Source organism: Dipodomys merriami, unplaced genomic scaffold (assembly GCF_024711535.1).
Source record: "Dipodomys merriami isolate MVZ:Mamm:240054 unplaced genomic scaffold, mDipMer1.0.p SCAF_5, whole genome shotgun sequence".
Classification (NCBI taxonomy): domain Eukaryota; kingdom Metazoa; phylum Chordata; class Mammalia; order Rodentia; family Heteromyidae; genus Dipodomys; species Dipodomys merriami.
In genome coordinates this window covers 19804816-19826577 of record NW_027206068.1, presented here as the reverse complement: position 1 = coordinate 19826577, position 21762 = coordinate 19804816, and the positions used below count along the sequence as shown (strand labels likewise).

Here is a 21762-nt window from a genome sequence, read left to right as displayed (position 1 = left end):
TCCTGATTCAAGCTTTTTGGAACACCCTAAAAGACAGACACTCATGATCCTGCCATTGTTCAGGCAGATTTTAGACCAGGAAAAAAAACACACAAAAAGCAAACAACAACAACAACAACAAACAGGCAGAAGACAAAAGATAATAATAATAAAATATGCCCTTTTTTAAAAAAAAAAAAAGAAAGAAAGCAGTTGTTAAGAATCTCATAGTGGACCAGTATAAAGTTGGTACTCTACCACTTCTTCTCAAGCTAATTTTTCAAAATACATAAAAACTGCAGGGGCAAATCAGCCACCACAATAACAGCCAAAGACTTGGAACACCCAATCAGAGATGCTGTTGCCAGAGGGCTTAATTAAAATGCATGTGGATTCCTAAGAGCACAGGAAAATATATCAGTCCTGGTTGATTTAGATCCCTTGCTCTCAAGAAAATGATCTGAGCTAGGTTAAATTGATATTCTTTGATGGAGAGTGGGACAGGAACCAGTCTGCATAGAAAGTAAAAGTGAGAATACCTACAGAGGCCTGAAACAATTGTTTACATTGTAATCATCTGTTCACAAATACTGGAATAACTATGAATGCTACAATAAATTCCTTGTGCCAAGGACCACCGTATATTATAGAAATAATAAGCAGATAGATATACAAGTACTAAAATTATCTATGGCAATATAAAACTAAGAGGATTCAAGTTGGGTTTAAGGGTAAAAGAGAAGTTGACAGTCAAAGGGATGTTTGCCAGAGACTGCTCCTAGAAAAGAAAAATGTATTTTCATAGGAGAAAATTGTGTTCAACGAAGGTATACCAAGGGAGGGAGAAGAACACATTATAAACAGGAGAATGAAAGAAACATAAAATAGCACACACAGAGAAGATAAGTGGGTGGGACTTGGAGGAAAACTGTATTCGTTGATGCTAACTCCTTGCCATGGACTAAGTGAATGCCAGAAACTTAGTCCATCAACCAACCCTGTAAGTAAACTGATATTCTTAATCCCTCTTAATATTAGAAAATTATGATTAAATAAATCAACCAAAGCCACACTGCTGACGCTAGAAGTATTGAAAGTAGTGTTTAATCATTGTGCTGACAACTGTGACAAGCTAAGAGAAATCTACAAGTTTGTTTTTGTTTTTGTTGTTGTTTTGTTTTGTTTTCAGTTTGCCTGAAGGCTAGATCAAGGTGAAACTTCAGCTTATTTAGAAGGAAAAGGAAAATTTTTTGAGCTTGGACAGGGGAAGGTCAGAATCTCCTATAGCAAAACTGAATGTGAGAATAGAAAAACAAACAAAAAAAAAAGGATGGAAGAAATTCGAAAATGAACACACCAGAAATAAATATAAAGACTAGCCGTATACTTCAGTGAAATTGAGAAGTTAGATATTGCCTAGAATCTGGAGAAATATAAAGTAAGGGCCAATATGAGAAAGCAGAGATAGCAAAATTAATTCAGAGTCAGTTGTGAGGGTCCATGAAGAAGGAATATACTATTCTAGGAAGACTGATCTCTGAATATGAAAAGGAAAGAGACAGACAGACAGACAGACAGACAGACAGACAGACAGATAGACATAGACAGACAGACAGAGTATATAAGGTCTAGTAGTCATATTAAAATGGCTCATGAATCTCTTCCATTCTGCATGTTTAACTTCAACTTATTAGCTTCACATAGTAATTACAAACCAATGGAATTCTGCTCTAATTATCTCACGGGGTAGAAGGCACCCCAAAAGCCAGAAACCTAAAGTCTTAAACAGGTCTTTCATGACTCCTGCTGCTTCAATTTCTCTTATACACATTCATGTAGCTACAAGCCTTGTCAAATTGTACAACATAAAAAATCCAAACTAATATAACCACTTGCATTAATTATTACAATGGCTTGTGACTACCAGCTTCTAATCTACAATTTATCCTGTACACTAAGATGGTGTAATCTTACCAAATTTACATTATATTGTTCACATATCCACATGTCCCTTAAATCTTCAGTCATTGGCAGTGTTGCCTGTTAATCACAATATAACCTTGTGCTATCTTGTTTCTGGATAATCTCATGTTACTTTATCCTCAGTGGTCAATTTGTCTTCCACTAAACTGTTTGTTCTGTGTTTATTTCCTCTTACATCTACTTGGTAATGGCACATCCCTCAGACCTCAGCTTGCAATCACTTCTTCAAAAAAGCTGTTAAATCTTCTGGATTATATCAAATGATGCTGTTATATTTAGAGCACTTCAGATGTGATTTCCAATTTGTTTGCGTGATGATTTGGTTGGTTTTCTCTCTACTTCCATGCCAACAATTCACCATTTAATCTACTTCAATCAGGCTTTTGTTCTTTTGCTATGCTGTAACTGTCCTTTCCAGGTGAGGAAAGGCCCTTTGCTCATCTATTACCAATCTGGTCATGTGGCTGTCGTCCACCACAGCTACCGACATACTTCAGCAGCCCTTCCTTCTTGAAACACCAAGCTACTTGGCATCCAGAGCAGCACAATCTCCAAGTTTTCCCCTGCTGTTCTTTCTCATTTATTTCTGCAGATCTCTTTATTGTAAAAAGAGTGTTGGACTATCTTCTCTGTCTATACTCAAACCCCTGGTGATTTCTGTGGCTCCCAGGTTTAAACACAAATCTAACATTTTTACTTTCAACAATTCTCTTTCATTTCAATATCATCTATCCAACTGCTTGCTTAACATCACCACTTGAATATTTTAGAGGCATTTCAAACGTAAGCTGTTTGTTGAATAAAAGTAAATCTAAAATAGAACATTATTTAAACTAGCACCCACTCTTCTGCAGTTTCTCCTGTTGTCCTCACTGTTTTCTGTATCCTACACTTAAACTCGCATTACATACGTAATCTTTACTTTGTATCTCCTCCAAAAATATAGGTACTTGAAAACACCATTTTAGCACAGCATTTCCAATACATAGAATTAAACCTGAGTGTAAGTAGATCCTTAACATATCTATCAAATTAGGCCAAAGATGTTAATATCAGCCATCATGGGAAATTGTTTATGAGTTGTTTTCACATTATTTTCTTATTTTCTATATCAGGTGGCTGGAAGCAAACACATTTTACAGCTTGGATAGAACACATAGGTTAATGCAGTCCTACCAGTAGCAAAGGAGGAAAAAGTCATGACATAGAGAGAAGCAATTTTAAAAAAAGACAAGTGTGAAAACGACAAGAGTTTATTATAGGCAAATCCATTAGATAAAAGTGGGAAATTCTTAGTTCATTTTTGACCAAATACATTTCTAGGGCCAAATGTAGTTAAAATTCATAGATTAGTACTGATAGATTAGTACAGATAGACTATGGAGAAACACCAGGTATACAGGCTGAAAGTTCAACATACAGTAAATATTATTTGTGACACATGAGTTCCTTTAATTTCATACACAAGCATACCTATACTAGACTGAAAAAAATATAAACCAAAAGGCTGGAGACATAGCTCAAGTAGTTGTATACTTTCCTAGCATGTGAAAGGCCTTGGGTTTAATCCTTAGAATTATCCATGACTTGTTATTGACTTAAGTCTTAAAAGACTTACCTTCTTTATTTTTATTGTTGTTTGAATAAAGAGCTACAGATCTGAAAACTGCAAGGTTGGATCACTGTTTAGAATGTATTTCATTTTGTTGAAGAGTTACAGTCATAACAAAAATGGTAACCTTTCTTCTTTTTGTAATGTAAGGAAAATAAGAAAATAAATCAGCTCTCTCTGCTTTCTCTGCTCTTTTCTAGCTCTTTCCTCTCTCTTTCCTCTCTTTCCCAGCTCTCTCTCATTCCCAGGCCTTTCCCAGCCATGTGGAGTGCCAACCTTGCCTGGTCCCAGCAGGTCTACTGAATAAACCTACCCCTTACCTGAATATCATGTGTGTGGTGCTGTTCTTACTCGCCTACCTCTTTTTAAAAACCTAACATAAATGGTGCCGTGACTCAGATAAAGGGCTTAAAATCAGGATAGCTGGGATTCCTCTCTGTTTTTTTCCCCTCTTTTTTCTTTTTCTGTTTGTCCTTCCCTTTATTCTCTGAGGAATACCCACAGTTCTGATGGCCTTTTGCAAACCAGTCTGTCTGCTGTGGACACAGCGCATCGATACCATTGCTGGCCTTCACATCCACGTCCACACCACTTCTCTACTCTGGCCCTGGTAACTGAGGCCCAGCCATCTGATGTGCTTTGTTAGCAAAGATGTGCAAACGTTGTCGAAATTTTAGGTTTTGAGTTTTGCCTTTTCTGTTTTGTGCTGTGTATTCTACTGACTACATGGTTCTAAAATACTGGGCATATCTGTGCTAAAATTCTCATCACATCTAATGAGTTTTGTCATTTCAGAATATTTGTCGGTCAATTCTTGATAAGAATCAGGTAAGCTCTACTTATTCTATTTGATTTCCTTGTTGCTTTAATTGGAAATAATAAAGGGCTTTTGTGGCAAACATTTCAGTTCAAAGCCAACCCAGGCTGAAAAATCCCTAAGATTCTATCTCCCAACTAACCTGCAAAGAGCCAGTCTGGAAGCATGGCTCAAGACTCTTATCTCTAACCAGCCAAACACTGGAAGTGCTATTGTAACTCAAAGTGGTAGAGCATTAACCTTGAGCAGAAGTGCTCAGGGACTGTGCCCAGGCCTTGAGTTCAAACCTCCTTGAATACCAACTGGGACAAGCCATCCCAGGAACGAGCACCTAGACTCAGCCAGTCTGGGGAACAAGGGAACATGGAGAAGAGTAAGAGGAGATGATGTCACATCAGCTACTTTGTGCCTGCCCTTTCAAAATTAACCAGAGCTGGGAGGTCAGTAGAAGTAAGAAGCCTGCCCATCCAATGTCTATACCTGTCTACCTATTAACTGAACAGGAATTTATATTGTTGCCTTTGTCACCTGACTTCTCTACCTAGTCGCCAGATGTCAGAAGTAGCTAGGGACATTTCTACCAACATTTTCACATTTATTTGCTCTCTAGTATTTTTTTTCCCAGCCCCTTAATGTTCATGAGACTTCTCGAGACTTCATCTTAAGGACCCATGCCACCAAGGGACAGCTGCTGCTCGCTGCCTTCTCTGGGAGGGGACCAAATTCCAGCCTTTTACCCCTATTGTCAACACCCCTTGTCAGCAGGAAGTAGCCAGAGAGAATCCGTGCCCTATTTCATGATTATTAAAAGGCTGGAATGTAAGGTCCACTTCTGGATGGCTAGCAGACTCCACCCTCCTCGCAGCAAAGTCTCCACCCAGTACCTGGGTTACCTAGGCAAATGGGACACCTGGAAGAGGTCACATCTGCATCCGCTGAGGTCACATCTGAATTTGATGTGGCCACACCTTTTTCCACCCATATCCTAGATAAGGCCTAGCCCAGGCCCAGACACCCTCTCTCTGCTTTCTCTGCTCTCTCTGCTCTTTTCTAGCTCTTTCCTCTCTCTTTCCTCTCTTCCAGCTCTCTCTCATTCCCAGGCCTTTCCCAGCCATGTGGAGTGCCAACCTTGCCTGGTCCCAGCAGGTCTACTGAATAAACCTACCCCTTACCTGAAAAACAAAAGAAAGAAAATAAATCATTGGTCAACCTAAAGTGTAGTAAAAATGACAAACAAAAGTCTGAGTGTGAGTGATTCAACAACAAAAGGTGTAAGTGATTCACACTTATAATCCTAGTAAAAGTGGTGGCTGAGATTTGAGAATCACAGTTCCAAGCCAGCCTGAGTAGACAAATTGAGGAGTTTAACATCTCCAATTGCCCACCCAAACAAACATATAAACAAACAAACAAACAAACAAAAAACCCAAACTGGAAATAGAGAGGTGGTACAAGGTAGGGTGCTAACGATAAACAAAAATTCTGAGCCAAGACCTGAGGTTAAGCAGAAGTATTTGCACAAAATAAATACTTAATAAAAGACTGAGTAGACCAAATAAAATGCTTAATTCTCCATCATTTTCCTGTTTCCCCCCTCATCTTCATTTGTACTTAAAAAATGATCTATATGTCCGAAAAGTGTGGGAATAAAATAACGATGAAGCTAAGTTGCAAAGTTGACTGTATGTAAGTAGTCTGAATTGAAGAGTATAAGCTAATAAAGTCCAGGTGATTGTAATGATTCACAACAACTTTTTTTTTAGCTTAATGATCTTGAAAACATCAAGATTATATAGCATGCAACTTGTTAGGTATGGGTAAGGCATGGATAAGCAGGAACACCATAGAACTGCCTCAGCCAGGAAGTGTTAATTACTTTACACATACAGCAGCAATAAATCTATGAGGCAGTCCACTAAAGACATTTTTATCATTGACTTTATAAACTAGTCAGAACAACAACAAAGGGAAAAAATCTGGTTTAAGTTCTAGCATTGGCAGGAATGAGGTCCATGACTCAGCCATGTTTGGCATTTACTTTGATTTACTATCATACTACCAAATAATCCTTGGAAAAGAATAAACACAAGGTTAAGAATGCAAGAAACTAGGTCCTCCCTGAGGCTTTATTTTATTCCACACAAGGGCATTACCAAAGTTCAACACTATGCACATCCCAAGCAGAGACTGGAATCCTCTTAGCCAGCAGAGTGCAGAAGAACATGAGAATTCGATTTTCTGAAAAACCATGAGGATGAAAAGTCCCAGGAGGATTAAGGGCCCAGTCTCATCATTTTAGGATACTTTGTGATGGTTAAGAATAACATTCTGCATTTTATTTTCTCAATGCTTTCATCAAACCATCAAACTCCAAGTATAATACACTTGCTATGGTGTGTAACAACTCCACTTGAAAAGAGACAGTAGAAGAAACTCACCTTACACATCAGTGTTTGACTAAAAGTAGTCAAACACTGGAGTTGCTGACCATAATTACAGTGAGGAAAAATTCTTGGATCGTCACAGGTCAATAACATTTTACTCATTGTAGAAGAAAAACCTAAGTCTTCAGAAGGATCAACAAGTAGTTTGTACTCAGCCTCTTCACCAATAAAACAAGAGTGGAAAAATGGCACTACAAGAAAATAAGATTTCTAATTTTAGAAAAGACAAACTGTGAAATTAATGGATCTGGACCATATAACATAGAAGGAATTTTTTATTAAACTAAGGGTAGATATAATCTTCAATATGTAGACCTACTAAGAAAGTCACTAAAGCAGTTAGTTTTCAATTATTTTCTTTTTGTGGCTTGAGATAAATACCATACACAATATTATTCATCACTTTCAGTAATATCTAGCACCAAAAAGTAGAATAAGTGGAATAAAATATCCCTGAATTTAAACCTCCTTCACTTTGCCAGAATTTACCTATCATAAGAGCTAATAGAATTTCCCAACCTGAGTCCTGCACACAGTTCATTTCTTTACATAAAAAAACCTGGGAGTGAACTAATAAGGGCACAAATTATTTTGTGTTCCACACAAATAAGCTGTAGAAACTAAATTTTAACTCACAGCCTTATTTATATTACTTAAATAAAATTATGTAAGTAGAAATATCATAAGTTCAAAAGTTATACAGGGAAAATTGATCCATGATTTTTGAATTCAAGATAAGTGGACTCTATGCTGATATGACAGAGCCAGAAAGTGTGGGGGAGAGAGAGAGAGAAAGAAAGATTGCTTTTCTTGATGACTTCATTTATGTCATTGAGCAACTTACTTCTTTAAAAGAATGGTAAGTATAGGAACTAGAGATAATAATAAGAAATCAAGAACCTGAAAAAGTGACTGTCTCTTCTTGACTCAAAATCTCTCAAAAGCATTTTTAAAGTTACAGCAAATACTTGATACATCTGAGAAAATCACTATCTTTCTGGTGCTATTGTAACACCATCATTTAAATGAGACACAGAGAAATTGCAATAGACTGGGGAATATGAACTGGGCTCTATTTCATTATCTTCATATGTGTACGGCTTAGCCTTATGTTTACTTCACATAGATCTTCAAAACCTCTATGCTCGTTTTTGTCAAATAACCCTCATCCTTTGCTTCTTTTATATCCAGGTTCACAATCAGAACACCAAGAATCAGTTCAAAAAGTGTCACAAATAAACAAATGCCTATATCTAGCTCAAACTGGTAATTTTTTTAGAAAGCTATACTTACTAAACTTGGCTAAATTAAAAAAAAACTCATTATCTTAAAACAAAAGGACATGCCTACATATTACTTTCAGAATGAGAAAATATATCTACTTCCTGTAAGTACAAAGTGGGGAGAAATATACTAAGTGATAAGTACTTTTTCAGAACTACCATAAGTCATACTGACAAATGATCCAGAAGGTGGTCTAATATATCGGAGAATAAACAAAATGGATATGTACCACTTTCTTTAATAGGGTAGACTAAATGGGAAAAAAAGTATTGTTGGCTCTGAAAGATGTTTGATATAACACACCATCCCCAATCAAGAAAGCAACATTACCATAATCCACTTATTTAATTCAATGCTTTTTAGGTATCTGTTTTGTGCCAGGTACTGTTCTAAACACTGGAAATATTTTTAAAAAATAAGACACAATAAGCATGGAAGTAAGGAAAAATAGTAGCACTGGAAACAAGAATACTGGAAGCGTCTAGGATTGAAAGAGCAGAGGATGACAATAAAAATTCTTAAATACATATAGAGGGCTATGTTACGATATATTGTGTGTGTAAACACAGAAGTTATAGAGAAGCAAGGGGGTTGTGCGAAGTGAACTTCAAGTATGGTCAGTAGTAATTTAAAAATTAGAATCCAAATTTAATTGAGATGTTCAAATACCAAACTAAAAGAAAACCACACACACACACACACACACACACACACACACACACACACACACACACACACACACACTATTAGCTTTCACTTTTCTTCGTGAGTGACTGGACTGCTATAGAGAATGGGAAAGAAAATATCACATGGGCACTTAGAAGAATTACCAGAGTCAGACTGAGATGGGATATCCCAAATATATTATGACACCAGTTTTCATGGTTTTGTGGCTTTCAAAAGCATTCATTATCCCAAGTGAAAACAAATCCAGATTGCTCAATTGAGAAAAGGGAAGCATTTTACTACATGTAAAATGGAAGGAGAAAAGTACAAGAAAATAAAGTTTGGGGCACATCAACTATTTAAGAGTGTCTTGTCTAAGAAGCAAAAAGTCATTACAAGAAGACAGGGGTATCAGGATTTAGAGGTTGGTGGGAGGGTAGAAAAATATATTATTTTTGTGTTTTATTTCATGGTTCCAAAGGTAAGAAATTCCAAGAAGTATCAAGATTCAGAGTGGAATCATTGGGCAATGTTTAACATGGATTGAAAGAAATATAAATCCAGGTAAGAAGATAAAGAGATATCTGCCCAAGACAGTTAATGTACCAGCCTAAATACTAAATTCAGTTCTAACTATGAAAGAATACATAGGTGAGAACATTCCCATCCAAATTAGTAGACCAGAGCAAGTTATAAGGTAATAAATGACACTGAGTGTTAGCAGCATTTTAAAAGTCAAAACAAAATGAAACAACCAAACTTGGATCAACTGTATGTCTTCTATGCTACATCACAAGCAGCTGAACAGAGTCACACATTGAGTGAGGTAAGTTACCATAGTAAATTCCTAATAGTCTACTCAAATATAGCCCCTGAAACATAGCTAGGGCATGTTATATAACTCAGGTAAATTACCTTTGTATCTCTATCCAAAACTTTATACTTTCTCTACTTTGTTCAAACTCTGTAAAGAAAGTTAAATCCCAGAAATATACTCAAATTAGCGCTTTACATACTGCACACTATTCAGATTATTATCTCTGCTTCTTTCCCCTTTATCAAGCCATAAAATTTCATAGGTCTTACCATCCACATATTCTTAGACATCCCTCAAACATCCTTGTTCACTTCTGTACAATAACCTCGCCTCATCAATATCTAAATACTCTCAGAGAAGTAAAACCTGCTGTCAACAACTATTCTTCTCCAGAAACAGCTCTGTCTTTCTTTAAATCTTCATGGATATACTTTTTGAATGAGTCACTCAGCCTCCCTCTCCTGAACTCCTACTCTTTCAACACATTTTCATCTGAGTTTCACACCCCACTCCCAATGACTTCAGCAATGCATCCTTAGCTAAGAACAACAATGATCTCCCTATGTTCTAATGCAGTTGATATTTTTCAGCCCTCTTCTCAAGTTAACCTCTAACATCATTTGACAGAGACAATTGCTTGCCATTTTAATGGGACATTTTCTCTTGCCCTTTCAAGTGTCACAGATTTCTGATATGATTTTCCTACCTATAACAATTTCATTTCTTTATAAGCTTTCTATTTAAATGTTCTCTAAAAATTTTAAACAGATCTAAAGCTCAGCCTTAAAATTATTTTTTCAACTCCAATATTCTTTTTTACCAGGGATTATGTCCTATGCAAAGGGTTTCAATTACCATTTAAATAAGCAAATTACCATCATTTTTTCTAATTTTCTTGGTCTCAGAACTCTCTCTCTCTCTCTTTTTCTCTCTCATTATAACTAATTATTTGCTCCAGAGTTATACATGAGTAAATTAAATCAATTCTGATTTTCTCTTGGAAATTAAGAAGGAATTCTACACATATATCTTTGTACATGCTTTCATTGCCTTTTTCCAAGTGAATTTCTAACCTTCCTTCAAAAAAAAATCAGATTCAAAATTATCTGATTGGGTGGGAAGGTGGCCCAGTGGTAGAGTACTTGCTTTGCATGCATGAGGCCCACAAAAGCTGAAAAAACTGGAAGTGGCGCTGCGGTTCAAGTTGTAGAGCTCTAGCCTTGAGCTGAAGAGCTGAAGGACAGCGCCCAGGCCCAGAGTTCAGGCCCCATGACCAACCAAAAAAACAAATACAAAAACAAAAACAAAAACAAAAAAAAACAACATTATCTGATTGCTTCCTTAGTCTCTTGTTCTTCTTGTCCTCTATAGAACCTCTTTCTACTGCTGTAGAGAGTGCATGGAGTTATCATTTCTACACTTATGTGTCTTCTTCCAGCTCCACTTTAGGAGTCCCTTAGTGTCAGCATCAGGTTCCATTCATAACTTTCATTATACAGTCTGCTATTCTGATGTGCAGTAGAGGTTCAAATTTTTTAATGAATAACTGAATATTAATAGACAGTACTTCTTAGACTGCACCCTAGGGGCTTCAAAGACGCATTAATAGATCCTCCCAGAAGGGATTCTGTGGTTAAATATAATCAGGGAAGTTTTCACATAATTCCACTTCTTGAGACTCCAACAAGCTTGCAACTGAAGCATTCTAAGATGTCCTTAAAATTATGAAGGAAAATGTTAACCTTAGTTAATTCTTAAGTAAGGAAATAGTTCTTTTACTTTTCTTCTTTGAACACACATAGTAGCATCCTTCTAATAGTTTTTCTCTATCCTGTAACATCATTTGGATTTTAGCTCATTAGTGCCAACAAAACAAATATTTAAAAAAATAGACTATTTTACATTCCCTTTGTCTGGGATCTTCCCTGAGTATAAGGTACAGGTGCTTTATTTCTTCATCTTTGACATTTTTTAGTGAAAAAGAAACTTTTATCAATATATCACTCCTATCTAATTACAAGTTCATCTAAGTAAACAGGTTTTTTTTTTTATTAAAGTCACTAGTATCGAAAAGTAAACAACATGATCTGACTATAAAGAATAGCAATTCTGCAGCCACATTCAAGCCACTCTTTTTTTTTCTTAATTACTGGTATGAAGGTTACACTGTTATACAAGCATCAAATGTACCATTGGAGAGTTATGAGAGACCTTGAATGATAGAAGGATCATCAAATCCAAAACACAATTTTCCCTTGAAGGTCAACAACATCACCACTTCAGCTTCAGACTATGTTTCTAGTAGTGCTTGTATAGAGAGTATTCAAAACCAGACACTCCAAACAAAGGAATAAGAAAAAAAGAAATCTAGGCCTCCTCTGAGTTGCTTTTCTGCTAAGTTTTCTCAAATGGGTATAGGAAAGAATCTCTATTTGCCAAATAGAAAGTTCAGACATATGCTAAGGAAAACCCATTACATAACAATAGAAAACCCATCCTGGTAATCAGAACTCCTATTAAGAACAACAGGATAGCAAAAGTAGCAAAAGTGACTCACCGGATTGTGTTCTTTTTCTAGATTCTAGTAATTTGGGACAAGTGTGGGGAAGTTAGGAGTCATTAATGTGCAGCCCAAAGTGACAAGTAAGAGAAGTTACTAAGCAACATTAAGTACATGCATTTTTCTAATCTTTAAAAGCTGCCCAAAGCTGAATAATCCTCTAATATAAAGGGAAAGGGAAAAGCAATGTGGGAGTTATGTTTTTGACTGAATGAAAATGTTTTGCTAAATAATTCTGAACTTCTGACTTATTATGAATTCTTCTGCCTTGGTCTTCGTAATTACTTCAATAAAAATTTAAATTGCAGTAAAAGGATTACTTCAGGTATGTAATCCCTTTAATTCATTGTCATTTTGAATTCTGGCTGTCAGTCACAAGGAGCAGATGATGGGTGGTCTTTATAAATCTTGACACCAGTTTATTCCAGTGTCTGGAATCTTCTGTGCTCACCATCAGCACTTTGTTCTTTTCATGGCACTGGTGTAACAATACCAACAACAAATCAAGTACTTCTTTTCCCTCTCTAGGTGTGTTTGCTGAAGTCTTATTCATTAGCTGGAGCATCTATAACTTTTAATACTATGGAAATATGTCTGTTGTCCTTATTCATCCTTCACTAATCCTGGTACAGGGCCTCACACAGCAGAACATCAGTGACTGACAGATGAACTAGGCCACCGGGTCACAGTGTTAGTGATGCTGCTTCTTCAGGTGATGGACTTAGCACCTCTATTTACATGAACCTTCCCCCAGAAGGAGCTGAGTATCACAATTTCCAAAATCCACACCAGGAAAGGCATGACAAGTAAGAATTCCACAGCCCTATTTCTTTTCATTAGCCAGCAAAGGGATCCCTTGGTGAAAAGCCCAGAAAGAAGCATTTCCTTATAATCTCTGTATCAGCAAAACAAGTTGCTGAATAAACGACAAACTCATCTTTTCTGCTGGAAGTTCTGTTTGCAGGTCAAGGATCCTGTGATGCTTTTCTACAGCACTTCTGGGTCAGGAATCACAGTTTCTCAGTCTTGGTAGTAATAGGATCCTCACATTAAGAAGACACCCCAGTGTATTCTAGTTATGAATAGCAGAATAGTTGATGAACAGCATAATAGAATATTATTCACTGTACTGAAAGGATGATTGTGACTTGATGTTAAGACTTGCAAAGGAAGAAAATGAAAGCTATCTCTCAAAGTTTTAGGTAAGGGGGAGGAAGTTAGAGTTTCTGAAGGTGAGTAGTGTGCCAGACACTGCAGTGGGAAGATTAGGTTTTTTTTTTTATCTAATTTATCTATGCTAACAGTGACTTCTTTTGTAATTAAGTAAAAACCTTTTGGAAAAATAATAAGAAAGATGCTCTAAAATCTTTATGATAAAATTTAATAAGCCATTAAATATATTTCTAAAAATTTTATACTAAAATAGGATAGTACTCACAAATGCATTTTATTTAGAATATTTCTATAATGCTAATATTTTATTGAGCCACTGTTCTAAGTAAGTTGGAATTAATGAGTAGCTTGCATTGTAGGGTGTTTATTATGTGCCTTCTAAGCCCTTTACATATATGATTAAAGCAAGTAATTCTATGAAATAGATTCCATTTTTATTATCTATGATTCACAAGAATAAAAACCTAAAGCACCAAATTTAAATTATTAGTTCAAGATTAACCAAGTAGTAAGGACTTGAGTCCAGGCAGTTTGAATGATATACCAATTTTTATCTTCTGTGTCACAGTACCTAAGAAAGCAATGAGAAAACTCAAATTAGATCCTTTGCATATTAAGAACTTCTATGTACATTTGATTTTCCAACTCTATTATCCATAACTCACTCTCATCATGAGCAATTTAAACCTGGAATTCTTAAGGAAGAAAGAAAATTGATTATAAAGTAAGGTCCAATTGCTTTTCTGGGTAACATCCTCCTATGATTTATCAATTGATGAGACTAAAAAGACATTCTAAATAGCAACCACACTTTCCTCATCTGTTTTTCACCTCATTATAGCCCTTAATTGATAGCCAATTCATGTGGATTAGTAAGAAGAATGAAATGGAATGAGTTGTCCTTCTAAAATGACACATTAAAAAAAGTGTTGTATTTGGAAAGGTTTGTGTATCATCCAGCTCATATTTATGACATTTAAATCCCCAATGAAAAAATTATCATTAAAAATGGACTTTAAATAATCACATAATATGTTCTGGGGAGAGGATCCAATTAAGTTTTTCATTATTTCTTACTTATCTAATATGGCTAGTATACCTGTGGAAATGAATCATAATTGAGTTAAAATTTCCCAGGATGGTTTTTCCTCAAGGTAAATAAAAGTTCTGTTTCACAACTTCACACTATTGTCCCAAATATACAGGAAATCTTTGATGCTCCACTTATTTTAATATTTGCTTTCAGTTTTCCCTCTAACATTACATTAATAACTATAACCCATAATAATAAAACCTATAATAACTATAGCCCAAAAATTAGATATCAAGAAAAATTTACTTTGTGAAAGAGATAAATATATTAGTTGTCATATGTTACAAAACTAGCATTTCAAATACAAAATGCAGGCTGAGCATCCCCAATTCAAAATTATGAAATTTGAAATGCTGCAAATCAGAAAGTTAGAAGTGCAGAGCTAATGGCATGAATATACAATTTCACATGTAACCTACAGGTCAGAACACGGGCATATCACTAATATATAAAGTTACTTCTTGCTATCTGTATAAGTTCTGCATGAAACAAGTGAATTTTATGAGTAGATGTAGGTTCCATCCTCAAAATATTTGTAAATAGTCCATTTAAAAGTAATCCACAATTTGAAGCCTTTTTGACTCCAAGCATTTTAAATAAAAAGTATTCAACCAGAACTAAAGATTAGAAAATGTGGTTTGGGATATGTGTGTGTGTGTGTGTGTGTGTGTGTGTGTGTGTGTGTGTGTGTGTGTGTGTGTGTGTGTGTGTGTGTGTGTGTGTATTATAATATATATCATAATCTTGAATCTTGAAACTTTCTAAAATATACTCTCCAAGTCAGATCTTGCACCTTGCATTTGAAAGAGAATTGTCCAGGGTTTTTAAGGGGATAAAGGCCAATTCTGTGGAAATAGACCTTCTTATTTCTTTAGAGGGTTGAATTGGAACCCTGAATTAAAAGATCTAGATATGTTCTGATTTCTTTCTTCAAAGTGGAAAGCAGATGATTTCAACCTTCTGTGGCATATACAGCAGTAAAGGAAAGCACATGTAAAAGAATCACAGACAGTTGAGTCAATGATCAAATCCCTGAAGTGTCAGATGCTTAGCTCTTGGCAATAAAGACCAACGAGAAGTGAAACACTTCAGTGTGATGTGAGGACAGAGGAGTTCCATGATCAAGAGGTAAATTATAGACTAAAGAGCAAAGGGAAAGGAGGTACCAAGTAGCATGAACTATACAGAGAACATTAAAATAAGCCAGTGATAGTTAATAGTGGATTTGAAGTGTTTTTATGTAAATGATGTTTTTCGAGCCAGAATGTCAAGTCCATTATGATTTCTACCAGGTTGTAACTGTGGAAAAATAACTTTACACTATTATTTCTGAGTCTGCCTTTAAATAAAATGAGAAAAGAATCATCAAATATGATTTTTCTCAACGTTAAACATACTTAAAGGTAGAGTACTTAGTAAAACAACTAACAAGTAGTAAGATCTCAGCTAAAGTTCTTATCATTATTTGCAAGCTATACAAGAATAAAAGCCAATGGATGAAAGAGAAATTAATATTGCATTTGAAAATCAATCCCCCTAAATTCGATTCCCAATCCCAAAACACAGTGTCTGAAAGGGCTAACAATGTGGATGTATTTGTAAATCTCCATCAGCTCCTTATCTATTGCTGCCCATACCTAACAATACTCCATAGCACCAATACATTACTTATGAAGAATAATCATGACATTTTTTTATTTTTAGGAACACAGGTCTTTACTTCCTTACATCTATAGTGACAATCAAAAATAATTGAGTTGTAGAAATTGTGTTTTGAATTTACAATGCAATACCAATTCCCTACTAAAAGGTGAATCCTGCATTTCAAATTGTTGACTCAGATAATTCTGTAAAAGATCTCAGCTGTTTAAATTTAGTATGCCCAAAAAGACCAATCCTAAAATATTGTTTGTCTTTCTGCTTGCAACATTTTCATTTTATTCCTTGCTAGTGCTTACCTTCTGTGATAAGACAAGCAGCATTAATCACACCAGGCTTTGTAACTTCACATTTTACCTAAATAAACCATTTAGTTTTTATCCTTACTAGTGAAAGATGGTCTTTTGCTCCTTGACAAACCTGTGACTGCAGAGACCAGTGGTATTTCCACACATTCTGGTTACCTCTTTCCTCATCCTTTGCCCTTCCCCCACTTCTCTTTGAATCATCATTTCTCCCTTTGCCAAACTACATAAATAAGATGCCCTGAAGATGAGCTTAATCTAATTAGTGTACACAGATTTGATCACTATTTAGAGTGCTTTAAGATATGGGCTTTATCTATAGCTTTAAAGATCTCTATCCCTATACAGTTCAAATATTTTGTTTCTCAGTGTCCTTCAGGGCAAAGGCTAAGTAGATATTTTTATACCAGCTTCTTACAATAGGATTCCCTCTAACTTCCTATTGCTCCCCTTTGTTTTTGGCTCTTCCAACTTCTTTTCTCCCATATTAACTCTGCCATCTTCCTTCTTGGCAATTATCTCAGCTACATTTTCACACTTTGTGCAAATGAACAGAGTAGAGCCTGAAATTGCAATGGAGATATGCCAAGTTTGGATTTGAGGTCAATTTAGGTTCTGGTTCCAGTCTTGGAAGAAGAAGCAGAGACTCCTGTCATTGCTTCCTTAAGTACTTACAACCCATAGCACCCACCAGCATGACACACTTGGCTCAAAGGAGTCATAGCAAAGTACTACTTTATTAGAACAGAAGACCAAATTCATAGTAAAGTGACTAGGAGTCATACCTGGGTAATAATCCTAGCCAACTATTTATCAAATAACATTTAATTCATAGTTAGGGAAAAATATGTCATCTCCTATTGCAAGTGCACCATAAATGCGATAATCCATTCCACATGTTTGATTGAAACATATTGCACTCAGAGTAACTGTTAACTAATTATTCAGTGTGTGATGAGCAAATCATGCATAAAAATAATCTATAGAGAACTCTCAAGGAGTTGAATCTACTTTATTTCAAATACCTAATGATGAACAGCTACATGGTACATGGGACTCTTGGTTGGGATTAAATTTCATGTTAGTGCTTTATGTGAGAGAAAATTCCATAGAAGGAAGAGAGGCAATAGGAAGGGATTTTTGTAATCACTTTGCCTGAAGCTTCCTCTAGGCAGGTGCTTCCAGGCTAGAGGTATTCCTCTTAAGAGACTTCTGCAACTGTGTCATGCATACACAAATACAACTCTGTTCCTAAAGCCAGCCAGGGGAAGAATCATCCAGGAAAGGATGATCTCAAAATGTCATTTCAAGGCTATATATCACATCAAAGTCATTATTCGTAGATAGAATTCGATTTAGAGTTCGCAGCTAGTTTGGCTTGGCTTGTCTGGCTATAACTCCTTTCTTGAACTAGTATGCAAGAAAAAGTATGAGTCATGAGATCTTTGCCTAATTCAGACTCTGTCCCAACCTATTTTGAAAATAATTTCTTTTGTCAATTATCTTTCCTGATATATAAGTATTTATAATTGCAGGACGAGAAAAATGTAAGGTCAAGGCATTGTTATACCTCAACTGCATCTTCTGAAGTTCCTACATTTCAGGAAATTTTGACAGATTGTTGAGTGTTTTTAGCCTGGTTTTTCTTTCCTAACTGAATAATTGAAGTTTAGATACTCATGGATCTTAGATTGTTATGGAAATGCTTGCAAACTCTCTCAAACTATATTCTTCAACTCTGTACATGGATACTTCCTTTCATTTGTTTTGTAATTGTCTTAAGGTTAGAATTGGCCTGATGAATGTCATATCCTAGCAAACATAAACCCTATGTCATAGTTTACTCAGGTAGTAACAGAGTCACAGATAATTTATGCACAGAGCAATTTCACTTGCAGAATGGTTTGTTTGCGATATATTATGCATTCCTACAACATTGCCAAAAGTGTTAAATGAGCCTTTATATTAAAGATCCCTGAGATGAGCAGCCAATTAGACAAAATAACTCAACTTACATCCTGGATATGTTTTATGTTTTAGTAAGCAATGTAGATAATAGAATAAGAATAGCTCCCAACTTCCTCTTCTCTAATGACAGGGTTTCAGAAATAGTTTTCCTATTATAATAGTTATTCAGCAGTTTGAATCTACTTTATTCTACAGAATTCAAGCTACCATATGTATCTGGTTTTAAATCCCAGATTATTTTAGCTAACTTCTGTCTTCACAATAACCTTTTTTAGAAAAGAAAAAAAAGTATATTAGTATAGTAATTTCTCCAATGATGATCACACTAAGTCTAATACGTACTTTTTTCATGAAAAACTTTTTGTTTTTGTTTTTCTTTTTTTCCCCTCAGGGGGGTGGTTAAGGAGAGTCTGTTATAAAAAGCTTGGTCTGTGTGAAAGAAACTGGCTACATATGCCCAACATTTTAAAATTATTCCTACTTTCTTCTTTAGATGAATACCTTTAGGACTGGGCCTGCATTAATGTTTATTTGGTCCTTTGATTTACAATGGGCTGGGCTGATTGGTCTTGGCTGAATTTTTTTTTAAGAGTTGTTTATTTGCAATTTGAACAACCAGGTGAAGTTGCTTTTTTAAAAGTTTATTTTTTGAAAGCCTTCATTTTTTTTCCAGTGAACACAATTCTGCTTAGTTTCTAAGTATAGATCCATCTATGTTAAAAAAAAATAAAATCAGAAATCACAGTGAAGATAGTGCTTGGCAAATGGAGATTTAGCTATAGCAAGAAACGGGAAACTACTTTTCACCACTAAAGGAGTATTGCATGTTTATCTGTCATCAGTGCTTTCTGGGCAGTTGCCAACCTGTCATCTACAGCGCAAATTCACATTTTATTTTAATTCACCAGTCAAAAACCGTGGCGTTGTGTTTACTTGTTTGTTTTATAGGCTAGAAAATAAATCTGGACTCAAATTTACAGCCATTACATTAGTGCAGTTGAAAAATCTCAGCCTGCCTCTCTGATTTTTTTTTTCTTTTTGAAAGGACAAGCTGCTATCTCACCCCTAACTTTCACGAGATCCCTGCTGCCACTAAACCGAGCATAGATTTACCGGTTTTCTTGTTTAAATCACAATGGACTGGGGACTTTCTATAAACGTAAGTAACAATTGGTGTCATCGGTAAATAACGGAGCAACGCCACGCTCATATAACTGGGACAGGAGTCGGGGAAGCAAAACGATCTCACATTTCACATTTCATGGCAAATTCAAAGCAGGGCTCTTCTAACTTTCCTCGCCATTTCTTCCACACTCCCCCTCTCCCCCTCCCTACTCAAAAAGCCAACCTGGCTGAACTTACTGCAGCGTGATGCAGGCGAGGGCTTGGAGCATCGCTGAAGCTAGAGCGACTGCTTTCCCGGAGAGCTCAGGGTGCCTTCCAATTCACACGCTCGCTCGCTCGGGGTTCAGAAAGCAGGCTCCCACACAGATCGGCTTCCCCCACGAGTAGAGCATCAAGAACTCTGCTCACAGCATCCTCCTCCTCTGCCTCCCCCTTCTAGAACTAGTGACTGAAAGATGAAAATCCACTTCCAGCCAACATCACAAGCACCCTGCGAGCTCACCAGTTCCTGATCATTTGCAACTCAAAAGCAAACCCAGGTTGAAAGACTCTAAGGCTTTCCCCAGCGGCAGCTCCTAAGTCCATTTTGGCATCCTTCATCCTCACATCTTCCTCCTCCCGCTTCAAACCCCCCCCCCCCCCCCGCTGCTGCAGCCACCTCCAAATTCTTCAGTCTCCCCGTCAAGCTCAGGTTATCACCAATGGCTCTTTCACTACCCGTATCAGTAAGCATCAAGAAGGAAGCTGAATTTGTCAGAGAGAAAATACCTGTTGTCCATGACTAACACTCTTCTCTCATCTCTCTGAGTCCTTGATTTGTACCAAAACGCGTTGATAATGGAAGTCTATGTGCGGTGTGTGTGTATGTGTGTGTGTGTGTGCGCGCGCGCGCGTGTGTGTTGAGGAGGAGGCAATCTGCGAGGCTGCAAGCAACAGCCCCTGCATCTATCTCTGGCTGCCGGTGCTGTTGCTACTACTGTTGTTGGAACATAGGGAAAAATGAGACAGGAAGAAAGGGCTTCCCAGCTGTTTAACTGCTAGCTGGGGTATAAGACAGAAGAGGTTGTTATTGAGTCTTTAAGTGGGGTTTCCTGCAATTACTAACACTCAGTGCACCTTTCCCCTCCAACAAGAAATATGGATCAGGTTTCTAACTTTCCTTTCTGTTACCTGCATGGTCTTTGATGGGGTCATTGTTCAGCCATCACCAGCCCAATCTTACCCTACCAACCGTGCCAGCTGCACATTCTTAACTGCGTTCTTCAATTTGGAAACCAAGGAACAGGTGACTAGATGAGGAAATACTAGAAAGGCAGTTGACTCAAAGGGGGAAATATAAGTATAGGTAACCAATCAGAGTACAGGTAAAAGTTGATGATTTTAAACAATGTGTAAAACTATAGTGAGAAATAAAATCTAAGTTACTCAATAATCAGGTTACTAGATGCAATATATGCAAAATCTGATGGCTAGAAAGGACTGTGCTTACCAGAGTGATAGCAGGTCATATTAGTATAGGTATATCTTAGTGGCTCTCTGTTTTCACCCTATCCACCATAATTTCCAGGCATTGGTATTTCTCAGACAGCTACACACTTGCCTGACTTACTGTTTTCTGAAGTCTATGGACTCCTTCCTTGTATCAGTTATTTTTCATTTTCTTCTCTCATTTATCTCCAACATATTTTCATATAAAGTGATATGAAGAACTTAAAGATATCTAGCCCCCTTAAAGACTAGAATGAATCTCAATATCTAACATCAGTTACTCTAGCAATATTTTGTGTTCATGTTCTTGTTCTTGGATAGATTAGGCAATCATGAATAACTCCTAATTATATATGTATACACACCACTTAAATAAATAATATATTCATTCTTTTAGTTTTCAGTTTTCTGAGCTAAAAATAAACTTAATTCTTTATTATTTATAATGCACATTTTAAGAGATAAAAGATCTAATTTTCTGTCCTGCTCTGAATAGTTTCCATGTTTGTTTCATATATTCATTCTTTCATATTTTGTCCATTAATAACTATTATGCAGCACTCAAACAAACAACAAGATGTTAAAATGTGAAAGGAAATGTACTTATTACCTGATGTATGTAAAGGTAACTCCTCCTTATATCACCTCTAGAAAAACAATAAATAAATTAGAAAAAATAAAATAAAATAAATGGGAATGAAGATGTAATAATGATCAGGTTGGTTTTTTAAACTCATTGTGTTCTTTTGTTTCACACAATTTAGTAATGCAAGAAGAACTTCTGGCTGA

At 36.2% G+C, this 21762-nt stretch overlaps 1 protein-coding gene across 5 annotated transcripts in view; it reads right to left on the bottom strand.

The window, feature by feature from the left end:
• Positions 1-20389, bottom strand: part of Dgkb (diacylglycerol kinase beta) — a 617161-nt gene extending 596772 nt beyond the window's left edge. For 4 of the 5 annotated variants that reach the window (XM_069996159.1, XM_069996161.1, XM_069996163.1 and 1 more), the window contains exon 1: positions 20254-20389. The gene's annotated coding sequence lies outside the window, so the exon portion shown is untranslated. Of the gene's footprint in view, positions 1-19722; positions 20092-20253 lie in introns of those variants that run through there. The other variant, XM_069996160.1, reaches the window with a different exon arrangement.
• Positions 20390-21762: the final 1373 nt, after the last annotated feature.